Raw genomic sequence first — 12,808 nt, 5'->3', positions numbered from 1 at the left:
AATTAAATAGCAGAAGATAACATTTACCAAATACGTACTAATATCTTTAAAATTTTCCAATACAGTGCAACCCATAATCATTCCAAAACCCGGTGTCACAAGTGCATGAGCATTTATTAGGGAATTAAAATAAAATACAGCATCTGTCTAGAATACAAATTAGACAGGAAAATATAATAACTCTGAAGGAGACTCTATTAGCTGCGGATCGTAATATAGAATGCAGCTCACCTATGTCCCCACAATTATTAGCCACACCTCTGCACCCACAAGGCCGCTATACATATATGTACCTACACAATAAAATATGCAGCAAGTACAGTATGAGTACGAAAATAACGTGTACCCAGTAAGTATCAAGCCTAATCTCGAAGAGGTAGAGACGAGATGACCGACTATGACACTCACTATGGGTCAATAATATTAAATAATCATGAAAATAGAAATATTTATATCAGCGTGATTCATAGAGTTAACAATAATTTTATTGTACCAGCAGAGGTAATTAAATTCCTTCAATTCCAATAATTCTCAATATATTAATTAAATTCCTTCAATTCAAATAATTTCTAATCTATTAATTAAATCCTTCAATTTCAATAAAAAATTCCAATTTATCAAATAGCTTTACAAGCTGCAATTCAATTTTTCAATTTCAATAAATTTTCAATTTATCAAATAGCTTTACAAGCTGTAATAAACTGTCCAAGTATCGTGTAATTATTATTATTATTAAGCACTATTTCTGCCGAGGTCGTACGGCCCGATCCAGAGTTTCGTGTACACTGCAGAGGGACGTGCGGCACGATCCATAGATGCATCTATCTTGCCGAGGCGTTCGGCCCGCTCCACAAGAAAGGAGGACATTTTCTTATGTACCTCCGAAAGGAGAGTATATTCATTATAAGATAAATTCGGGAGGATGAACAATTTCTTGAAATAGTCAATTAATTTAAACAGAAAATTAAGCATATGAAATTTTCATCTTTATTATATTTCCTAACAATTCACAATTTATATATATATATATAATAATAATAATAATAATAATAATAATTCAATTAAATAAAGAATACAATTTACACAAGTAATTCATGCTTTGTGTCCTAAACTACCCGGACTTTAGCATTAATAGTAGCTACGCACGATCTCTCGTCACCTATGGGGTAATTTTCCCCTCACAAGATTAGACAAGAGACTTACCTCGCTCCGAAGTTCCATAGCCGGCTCCCAAGCCTTTCAAATAACTCGACCGATGCCCAACGCTCCAAAACTCGCTTTCACTTTATTAACATTCACAAGCTTTTAATCCTCCTCCTACATCGTAACATTGAGTAAAATACTCATACGCCACCAACAAATTGATATCTACAATTACAATCCCAATTACAATCAAAATATGACTCAAAAATATTTATCAATATCCATTTATGGCTCTCAAGTTGGCTACAAGCCTCCAGCTCAAATCGTCTAATAGGTTCACTTACTAGCACATTCAACTCCACTCTTATCATTCAATACCCATTTAAAGTCATCAATGATACTACATTAATTCTCCAACACCGCCAAATTACTGTTCATCGTCTTCCTTAACCAACATTTCCAAAACATTCAATTTGGTGATTACTTAGTTGAATACTTTCAACTAAGCTAGAATATGATTCCATAAGTTCATTGCATCCTTTAATTTCATTTCTAAGAACACTATTTATCTTTCCCTCATTTTCTCAAGAACACTATTCATGCCATGAACTAGAGTTTATGAAATCAATTATCCAACCATAACAACTTGAAACAACTATTAGAATTACTCTCATCGGCTCATAAGAAATGAGCTTGAAGTATTAGTATTACCTTCTTGAAGCTTTTCCTTGAAATTCCAATGTTTGGGAAATTTGGTGTTCTTGAACAACTTGAAAGATTTCTAGGGATTTCAAAGATTGAAGGATGTTAATACTAGTGTTAATAGGATGGTATTAACTTAAAATATCCAAAAAACTCACCTTGTATTCTTAAGTAGTCCCCAAGGTCGAATCCACCATGAAAGAACCAATCCCTAGCTCAGGAAAATACCCCAAAATGGCTGCTGCCCGTGACTGCCTTATAAAGGCACAGGTGCTTCAGCGAGTTGTACCTTGAGCTGTGCAGGTTGTACCTCGTATTACAAGTTTTGCCCTGCTGGACACCATTTACTAAAACGTCCATAAGTCCTTGTAGAAATATCCAAATGACGAACTGTCGAAAGCGTTAGAAACTAGACTCGAAGATCTTTCATTTGATAGGTTGTCTACCATATAAATCCTTATATATATATATATATATATATATAGGCATGCTCGTCCAAAGTTAGGTTTTTGTGTGTACGTATTTGGAACTTTAGTCTATCATGTAATTTCCAACTTGATTAAGACTTAGGGCTCTCCTTAGACCCTACATCACTTATAATATAACTCGTTCACTTATTAACATACGAACCTGCTAGAACCTTAAAATCCCAATTCCGGGGTCGTTTTCTCAAAGTGTTGATCGAAGTCAAATTTGCCCTTTTAAGGCTAACTTAAGGAACCAAGTGTTCCGATTTCAACCCAAACACTTCCAAATCCCGAACCAACCATCCCCGCAAGTCATAAATTATTAAAAACACATTCGGGGTATTTTATTTAGGGAAACGGGGTTCTAAAAGTCGAAACAACCGGTTGGGTCGTTACAATTTGTATGACATTCATGTTGATATCTATACAATTCATTAGAGCCTTCAATATATCTTCAATCAAAAGGAATTGAATTTACACCAAATGAGATGGTTAGAGCTATTGAACGACTATGGCGTTGATATTTTATACCATCCGGGGAAGGCGAATGTAGTAGCCGATGCCCTCAGCCGTATATCTATGGATAACCTGTCATATTTACAACCAGAGAAGTGTGGGATAGCCCATGAGATTCATCAGCTAGCTAGTCTTAGAGTTCAATTACTGGACTCAGGTGATACCGGAGTTACTATTCAAGACACGACAACATCCTCTTTAGTAACTGAAGTGAAGGAAAGCCAGTATGAGGATCATGTGCTAGCTCGTTACAGAGATACATCCCCTCAAAAGGAGAATACACCATTTGAGATTACAGGAGATGGAGTCTTCAGATATCAAGGTCGATTATGTGTTCTAATGTGGCAGGGTTGAACCAGCAGGTTATGGGAGAAGCTCACTATTCTTGTTATTCTATTTATCCAGGAGCGAGGAAGATGTATCATGATATCAGGGGAATATACTGGTGGGACGAAATGAAGAAGGATATAGCAGAGTTTGTTGCTCAGTGCCCTAATTGTCAGCAGGTTAAGGTTGAGCATCAGAAACCTTGTGGATTGTTACAGGCTATAGAGATTCTGACTTGGAAGTGGGAAGTGATTAATATGGATTTCATCATAGGCTTACCTCGTACCCAACGTAAGTTCGATGCTATATGGGTTATTATCGATAGACTTACAAAAGCAACTCATTTTCTATCTATCAGGACTATTTACTCAGCAGAGGATTATGCAAGGCTTTACATTAGGGAGATAGTACGACTTCATGGTATCCCTATATCTATTATCTTAGATAAAGGTGCTCAGTTTACAGCTAATTTCTGGAGGTCCTTCCAAAAAGGATTGGGGACTCAAGTAAGTCTTAGTACAATATTTCATCCCCAGACAGATGGTCAGGCTGAACGTACTATTCAGACACTGGAGGATATGCTACGGGCTTGTGTGATGGACTTCAGGGGTAGCTGGGATGATCATCTTCCACTTATTGAGTTTGCATATAATAATAGTTATCATTCCAGCATTCAGATGGCTCCATACAAAGCTCTTTACGGACGAAAGTGTAGGTCTCCTGTAGGATGGTTCGAGATTGGGGAAACAAAGTTAGTAGGACCATAGTTGGTACATCGGGCAGTTGAGAAGATTAAGCTTATAAGGGAAAGGCTATTAGCAGCACAGAGTCGTCAGAAGTCCTATGCAAATAATCGATGACGAGACTTGGAGTTTCAGGTAGACGACTGGGTATTCCTAAAGGTATCACCGATGAAAGGCGCTATAAGATTTGGTAAGAAAGGAAAGCTTATCCCTCGGTACATTGGACCTTATAAGATTATACGCAGAGTAGGCTAAATAACATATGAGTTGGACTTTCCTTCCAAATTGGAGTCTGTACATCCAGTATTTCATGTGTCTATACTCCGTAGGTGTATTGGAGATCCCTCTAAAGTCATTCCAACTGACGATGTTCAGGTTATAGAGCAGCTATCATATGAGGAATCTCTCATTGCTATACTAGATAGACAAGTTTGGAGATTAAGAACTAAGGATGTAGCTTCGGTTGAAGTACTTTGGATTAACAATAATGTGGAGGAGATGACTTGGGAAGCTGAAGAAGAAATGAAGACTAGGTATCCTCACTTGTTTCCACTTTCGGAGGAGGATCCGACTGAGACATCACAACCTTTAGGTTGTTAGCAATACCGTTATAGAGGAGACTCTGCCAAAATTTCTATAGATTTCTGGGAGTTTAACATTCGAGGACGAATGTTTCTAAGGGGGGAAGATTGTTACACCCTGTGCATCCCAAGGTGACGTAATGAATATGAGACTTGTTAATCATTATTTAAATTATTTTAAAGTCATAATATGGCTATATATGATGTTTGGATAGAAAATATGAAGTTTGGGGAAAATCGGATTAAAGTTGCGGAAAAACCGACTAAGGATTTGCCTTGTAATAGAGCTTTTTGAGAAATATATTTTGTGTGATATATGAGGTCTTTTTGGGACATATTATATACCAAATTGAAGGTCTTGGAATGTATTTTCCAACGCTCTTAACCGTTTGTTCATACAACACCCGGATAAAAGGTTATAAGCGCTGGAAGAAGGACGGATGCTAGGGTGCCAAGTAGCACCTTTTGACTTTTCAAACAAAATGGATATTTATATCCTTATCTCATTTCTTTATTTAATTTTCCAGAACACACAACCAAATAAGATCCCTAACTTTACTCTTAAGCTCTCTGCAAGAGCTTCAGACAAGATTATCATCCTGGGCACGGAATCAAGAAACGATAACATTAAAATGATCCCTACGACGTAAGTATCGCTATATCGCCCATCTTTTTCTTTGTAGTTTGAGTTTTGGAAGGTACTTCATAGTTAAGAAAATGTGTACTTTATGTATTTAAGTATTTAAATATCAAGGAAGGTTGATAAATTCATTTCCTAATAGCTAGAATTCACGAGACGGTGATCGAAAGCCGTGAGTTCGAGTTATTCACTTGTAGCGGACTATTTTGTGGATTGTTTTGTGTTGCTGTTGGGCTGCGTGTTTTACTAATATTTTGTAGAGTTTTGGAGGAGTAAGTTTGTGAGAAACACCACATAAATTCAGGGTGGTGGGCTGGTCTTTCGTCATAATATTTTTGGGCCGTTTGACACTACAACGATGGTCGTTTTGTGCATGAAGAGATTGGGGTGTGTTGGTCTATTTTGTAGTATTGTGTGGTGTATATAAGGTTGGAAAATAATGTATGCATGTTGATATTGTTGTGTTTGGTATTATCTTGAATTTGAAGGAAGTAAGGATTATAGGGGAAATGCTGCCCGTTTTAATATAAAATAAGTTTGTCGTTCGTTGTGCGATAGTTGCACCTTTCGTAACTTAATGATAGTATTATTATTGTTGTTGTAGATTAAGGTACGAAGAGGCGAGTTCAACTTGGTGATTGAAAATATTGTGATAAGGTATGTTAAGTCTATCCATTCTTTCCTTTTTGGCATGATCCATATGATGCAAGAAATGAGCAAGTACGCAACTTTCACAATTAATTATATTCCTAGAAGTACTATGGTTGCCTATATTCTTGATTCCCCACATGCCCTACTATCATATCATCTGTTCATAGGTCTTATGATATTTTGAGAGATCTTATAGATTTACTTCCTTATGCATTTCATTCATTTATACATGTACATTGACTCATGACCAGATGACGTTATATACGCGTATATTATATGTATATGGGATATGGAAAAGGTTATGGTATTATAAACGACCACCACCTGATCAGCTGGTATACGTTGATGATTTTGCCCACAGTGGCTGAGATGATATGACAGGATGCCCTCAGAGGCTTGATGATATTATGTACGCATATACTTATGCATGGTATGACATTTATACGCACATGCATGACATTATAAATATTTTCATGATTCACAGAGCTATTCAGACTTACAGGTTGAGTTCCTTATTCCATGTTTCTTTCATGCCTTACATACTCGGTATTTTATTTGTGCTGACGTCCCTTTTGCCTGGGTACTTTATTGTTTACCTTTTAGTTTTGCTGCTTCACCATATCTTGTTTCTTATATTCAAAGATTTTATAACCCTTTGTTTAAAGGTATTCCTAGAAGTACTTGTAGAGCTGATATCTTTAGGCTTTTTGGACAATATCAGACATATATCTGTTATCTGTTCGCCAGTCTTTCTTGTAAAGTTTCTCTTACTTCTGATATTGGTCGTGCTGTTAGTGGAAATGATTATTTGATTGTTACATGCCATTTGATATATGATAATTTTTGTATGCAAAAATGTATTATTGCTTTTAAATATGATGAAGATCAAAATCATACTAGTACATTTATAAGTAATACTATCTATGAAGTTGTTATATTTTATAATCTTTTAGAAAATATTTTGTGTATGTCATTTGATAATGTTTCTAACAACAATGCTGCTATTACAATATTAAAATTGTATCTACACCCACCACTTCCTGAAATATTTTATATTAGGTGTGCATGTCATATTTATAATTTAATTGTAAAGAGTGGCCTTGAATTATTTAGAGATGAGATCACTTTAGTTAGAAGAGGTGTTGGTGTAATTCAAGAAAATAATAGAAGTGATAGATTAAATGCATTTAAGGAAAAATGTATACAATATGGACTAAAACTAAGACTCATGCCTGAAAAAATAGTTACTAGGTGGAATTATACTTATTTATTCTTAAGATGTTATTATAAATATAAAATGCCTATAACTGAACTTGCTAATTCTCATTATACTGATCCTAACCGTTTGTTAACATCTAGAACTTGGGATGTCATTGAAGATGTTGTAAAATTTTTACAAAAATTTTATGTGGCTACACTTGAGTTTTCTGGAGCTTATTATCCTACTATTGCAAATGGTTTAGTTCATATTGCTCAAATTTCTCTTGTACTCCATAATTTAAAGAAGAAATAAGGATATACTTATGTTGTTGAATCTATGCTAGATAAATTTAAGAAATATTTTTATCAATTTCTCCCTATTTACCTAATTGGTGCTATTTTAAACCCTTCTATCAAAATGACCACTTGTCGCAAATTAATCACTGCTTTATATGTTTATATGGATATTGGACCAACTGAAAACCATGATATTAAAACTTGTATTTATGAGCTACACAAACATTTACAAACTTTATATAATTATTATGCTAACATTGTTGATGCTTCTGCTGTTGTAGATGCAAATATTCCTTCAAGTTCAGTTTTAACATCTGGGACCAGTGCTTTGGAGGATAATGATGGTGATGAAGATGATTTGATTTGGTCTACACTAGGAGAGCATCAACAAATTAGTAGCAGGAATATTGATGAACTCCAATTCTACTTGCAAAAGTCACTAGAGACCCGCACAAAGGAATTTCTACCGCTGGGTTGGTGGAGGAGCAACTCAAATCAATTTCATGTTCTTTCGGCCATGGCTCGAGATGTGCTAAATGTGCTGATTTCAACAATCGCATCAGAGAGCACATTTAGCCAAGCAAGGCATGAACTAGGAGATACCCATCATTCATTGGACAGCAACACTTTGAATATTCTAGTGTGCTTAAGAGATTGGATAAGATCAGAACGGCGAAATCAAGGGCGTGATGAGGTAGATGAAACGGAGGACCAAGAAATTAGAGATATAATGGTTTATGGTTCCGATTCAAGCAACGCCGGAAACCAAGAACCTCATGTTGACATGGATGAACTTACAAAAATGATGCAAAACATGTGATATACTCTTTCTTATTTTTATAATTATTGTAAACTTTTAATTTGCAAGTTCAAAAATAAAAAAATCAAAATAGAACTTGTAAATTAATTTGAAGTATTATTTATTATTGAATGAAAATATAAAACGAAAGCCTTCGGAGTTTGATTCTTAAATATTGCATGTTAATCTTATTAAATAATTTTTTGTAGCCACTTACTTTCAAATTTCAATTTTAAAATTTTAAAGTTCAAATTTCAAATTTAAAACTTTAAACTTTAAAGTTTAAAGTTTAATTCTAAGCCTTAAAAATTTGCAAACACTTAAGTATCAATAACATTGAATAAGAAAAATAAAATATACTAAAAAATAAAATAAAATAAGTAACTCGGCCTAGTCCAGACCCGTTAAGCCCGAACCTGAACGGGCCCTAATTAGACCGAAATTTTCCAACTCATTACCAGCCCATTTATCCAACCCACTTACCAGCCCGGAACAATAACTAGACATGCTGTTTTTTTTCATGTCCAGTCCGGACCAGCACGTCCGGTTAACACCTATAATCCAAATAAATAAATAAATAAATAAATAAATAATATATATATATATATATATATATATATATATATATATATATATATATATATATATATATATATATATATAATCTTCTGTATTTGACATCTCAAATTTATTCACGCTCCGTGTTTACACGTAAACACATTAGTTTATCATGGTTAAATGGTAAATTAATGTGATTATATACTCCTCCATCTCAATGTATCTGTCGTAATTTCTAAAAATAGTTGTCTCAAATTATTTGTCATTTTAGAAGTTCAAGACAAAATAAATTATATTTTTCCCATTTTACCTTAATATAATAATTGTTCTTGAAAATGGAGATAACACAAAAATAGAATAAATATTTAATTGAAAAAGATCGTATCTTAAGACATAAATAAGGGTAAAATAGTCTAAAATCCTTCATAATTAATATTTCTTAAGGGGCGTGTAAAAGAGGTACATGACAAATAATTTGAGACGGAAGAAATATCATATTAAGTTATCACAATTAGTAATGAATTTGGAAATTTCGAGCTTCATTGCCGTGCCTCTTCAGTAGTGATAGTCATAATTAGAGAGGTTTAGAATTAGCACGAGTTTCCCTAGGTGCGACTAATCTTGTTTCAATCGAGGAAAACGAAATATGAAAAGAATAACGAAAATATACATTAAATAACTATGGTGGAGCCAAAATTTAAAATACATGAAAAGAAAAAAAAACAAGAATGTCATGTCCGAGATTTAATTTAGTGTCATAAAGTAATTTTTGAATCACCTTTACTGTTAAATTAGAATATATTCTTATATTGAGAGAATTAACAACATATATACAATGAAAAAGTTTCGTTTTTGGCCTATATTACGTGCATTACAATTTTCCGACTAAAGGGACTAGAGCTAAACTTAACTCTGCCGTTGATTGCTTGTGTAAATTTTATATTATTTTTAGATTATTAATTTTACTTATTATAGATAATTATATTTATTTTTTTAAATACTTCTTCCGTTTTAGAGATGTTCAAAATCGAACCGTAACCGTTAATCGAACTGAACCACTAGATTATTGGCTTATTGATATTGAGTTATCGGGATAATGGATCGTGAACGGATTGAGATCTTATAATTAACAACTTAATAGTTTGGAGGTGGATTACTCAATTTTTTTATCGGATAAACTGTTAACCCGTTAAGAATTTTTATATTTACACTTTTACCTCCTTATGCATGACAATTTCGTTACGTAGCTGATTTCTTCTAGAGAAAGACATGACCTCTATGAATTGTATTTAGAAATGGGATCAACAGAAGCTACCAGAGTATTATCAGAAAATAAAATTTGAAAATGCCTTCAAGTTTTCGGTTATCACTTAATAAGTTGATAGACATACTCATTTCCATTTTATTGTTTCTTTTCAATGTTATAGCAAAGATGACCCTACAATTGAAGTTTTAGCAGCAAATTTAGCCTTCACGAGTAAGCCCCACATCTTTCCAGTGGTGTTCAAGAGTTTCAGATTCTACCTATATTTTTATTCAGACAGTGAACTATGTAGATTGGCCGTTTGGTATTCACAAGACTAGGATTGTTTAAAATTTTTTTATTTGGTTTAGCCGATAAACTGCCTGATAATCGTTAATCTGATACCAACCCGCCTGTTATCTTATTGAATGACTAGCGGATTTTATTACATTTATAATCCGATAACCGATAAGCTGAACCGTTAAGCGTAATTATCCGTCCAATCCGCCCGATAAGCACCCCTACTCCGTTCACTTTGAGATGATTTTAGCCACCAGGGAAATAATGGTAAGCCTAGGACGACGAATATAACTCAGGAGTGTCTATACAAAGGCCATCTCTTTTTCACTCAAAGAGGATTAGGTACTTGAATATTGCCTAATTGTTGGGGTCCATTTTATGGTATTGCTTCTATGAACCCTAGATGTTGTCAGAGTAAATGATCATCAACAAGGGCGTTATTACTATGAAATTCACAAATGAAGTAGTTAATGGTAGGGTTACCATTATCCTTTCCACTCTCCTCTGTCTCACTCAAGTGAATTGGTTTCAAGCGCATTCCGCCGGTGATTGAATTCTAAAGGTTCAAGGTGCACCCTCAGTATGGAGTTTTTTCTTTCTTTTATGAATGTTATAACTCCTAATTCTTTGGTAGCGGACCTCTTTGATAGTTCGACCATTATCCCCCGTCTAACTCAACTATTTGACTGTACGGCTATTGTGATGGGTCAGATAGTAAGAACTAGAAGATTCCAACTCTGGAAAGCGTAATTCTACAAGAAGACGAGATTAACCGGGATCAAAAGAAAGCTTCTTATCGAGAGAGTTTTGAACAGTAGATGTCTTTCACATCTAGGTATAACAATGAGTAATTTTTTAATTTCTAAATGGTAGTTCCAAAAAAACGCACTTCGATATCATAAATTTTTCACACCCCTTAAGAAATAATAACCGAAGTGCATAATTTATCATGATACCCATATTAATTGATGTATATTTTTAGTGGATTTGAGAATCTTATTTGAAATGAGTAATTAATATTGTAGGTATAACAAAAAAAAAAAAATTTCTTTTGATATGCTAAAAGTGATAAGTCAAAGTAAATTTTATATTTTTAGAATATTGAACAAGTAAAATAAAGCGGAAAAAGTAATTTGTAAGAAAATTTTACAACGAAGTTTGCACTTTTCGTTATTTTATCCTATTTTTATGATGGTACTATATTAAAAGATTCTGTCGTTAATATTGAGGAACTCTTTTGGCCTTTCTGTTTTAATTCGCCGAAAGTAGTGAAACACGTGAGAAGTTTGAGAAAATTTTGTCCGAAATGTAGCACTCACTCAAAAAAGAATGTTGTACTGACATCTTTCGAAGATTGAGTGGTTTACTTTTACTAAGTGCGCTTTAGAGCCCGTTTGGCCAAGGCGCAAAAAGTTGTTTATTTTAAAAAATACTTTTGTTTAAAAGTATTTTTTAACAAAGTATTTTTATAAAATAAAAGTTTGTATTTGACCAATTTATTTGAACAGTACGTTTTGCAAGCTCGTTATGTTTGGTCAATCTTTTCAAAAAATATTTTTAAGTATCAAATTATGAAAAATGACATTAAAGGTTCAATTTGTAATTAGTAATATTAAAAAATAAATTAAATTCTTATAAAAGAATTAATTAAAATATAAAACATAAAGTAAAAATATAATTAAAAATTCTAATCAATATAAAATATGTTATTCCAAAGCAATAACATTGAGTATACAGTATTACTTATTATTTACATGATAATTTAAATATATCAAAATATATTATTCAATATAAATTAATAATCTAATTTTATGAATAGGAGAAAAAGAATAAAAATATGATTGAAATAAAAAAGAGAAGAAATGTATGGTAGAAATAAAAAGGAAAAGGAAAAAAAAATTAAATTAATGAAGAATAATTTGAAAAATATAAATTTAAGTAAGGTTACTTTTGTCTTGAATAAATTAATTTTCTATCTCTCCTTTTACTTCTTGACAGAAGTGAGAATTTGTAGTTTCTATAGAAAATCAGAAAAAATGCTTTTAGTGCCGTTCAAAAGTACTTTTTTAAAAAGTACTTGTTTTAAAAAAAATAAATATATTTTTGACATTTAATAAGCTTGGCCAAACAAGCTCTTAGACTGTAATCCAAAATCCCACTAATTTAATTACTAGTGACAACTGACAACTAACTAACCACACCAATCTAGACATATATTCATTAACAAACAACACATTCTTTTTCCTGTTTAATTTTCTTACACTAATCGTATAAACTTCTTTTGCATAAACAGATTATTTAAAAGACAATTATAAATAATTGTGCATAGTAATATAATTAGTTATCTGAAGAAGAAAATCAATAACTTAGAGAAGGATGTAGCTTATTACTTATGGATTCACGTGAACATATTAGCTTTTGCCTAGATTTTATATTTGTACACTCAAACCTCTCTATAACAACTTTATTTGTTAGAATATTTTTTTGGCTGCTATAGTTGAATAATGTTATAGAGAATATATATTATAACATAACATAAGAATCAGTTCCGAGAAAAACTTAGCTTTTATAATGAATCACTATTATATAAGAATGCTGTTGTATTACAAAATCCATTAAAATATTTATAAATATTTGATAG

The sequence above is a fragment of the Nicotiana tomentosiformis genome, chromosome 8 (assembly GCF_000390325.3).
Source record: "Nicotiana tomentosiformis chromosome 8, ASM39032v3, whole genome shotgun sequence".
Lineage (NCBI taxonomy): Eukaryota > Viridiplantae > Streptophyta > Magnoliopsida > Solanales > Solanaceae > Nicotiana > Nicotiana tomentosiformis.
Note: the sequence above shows the minus strand (reverse complement) of the source record.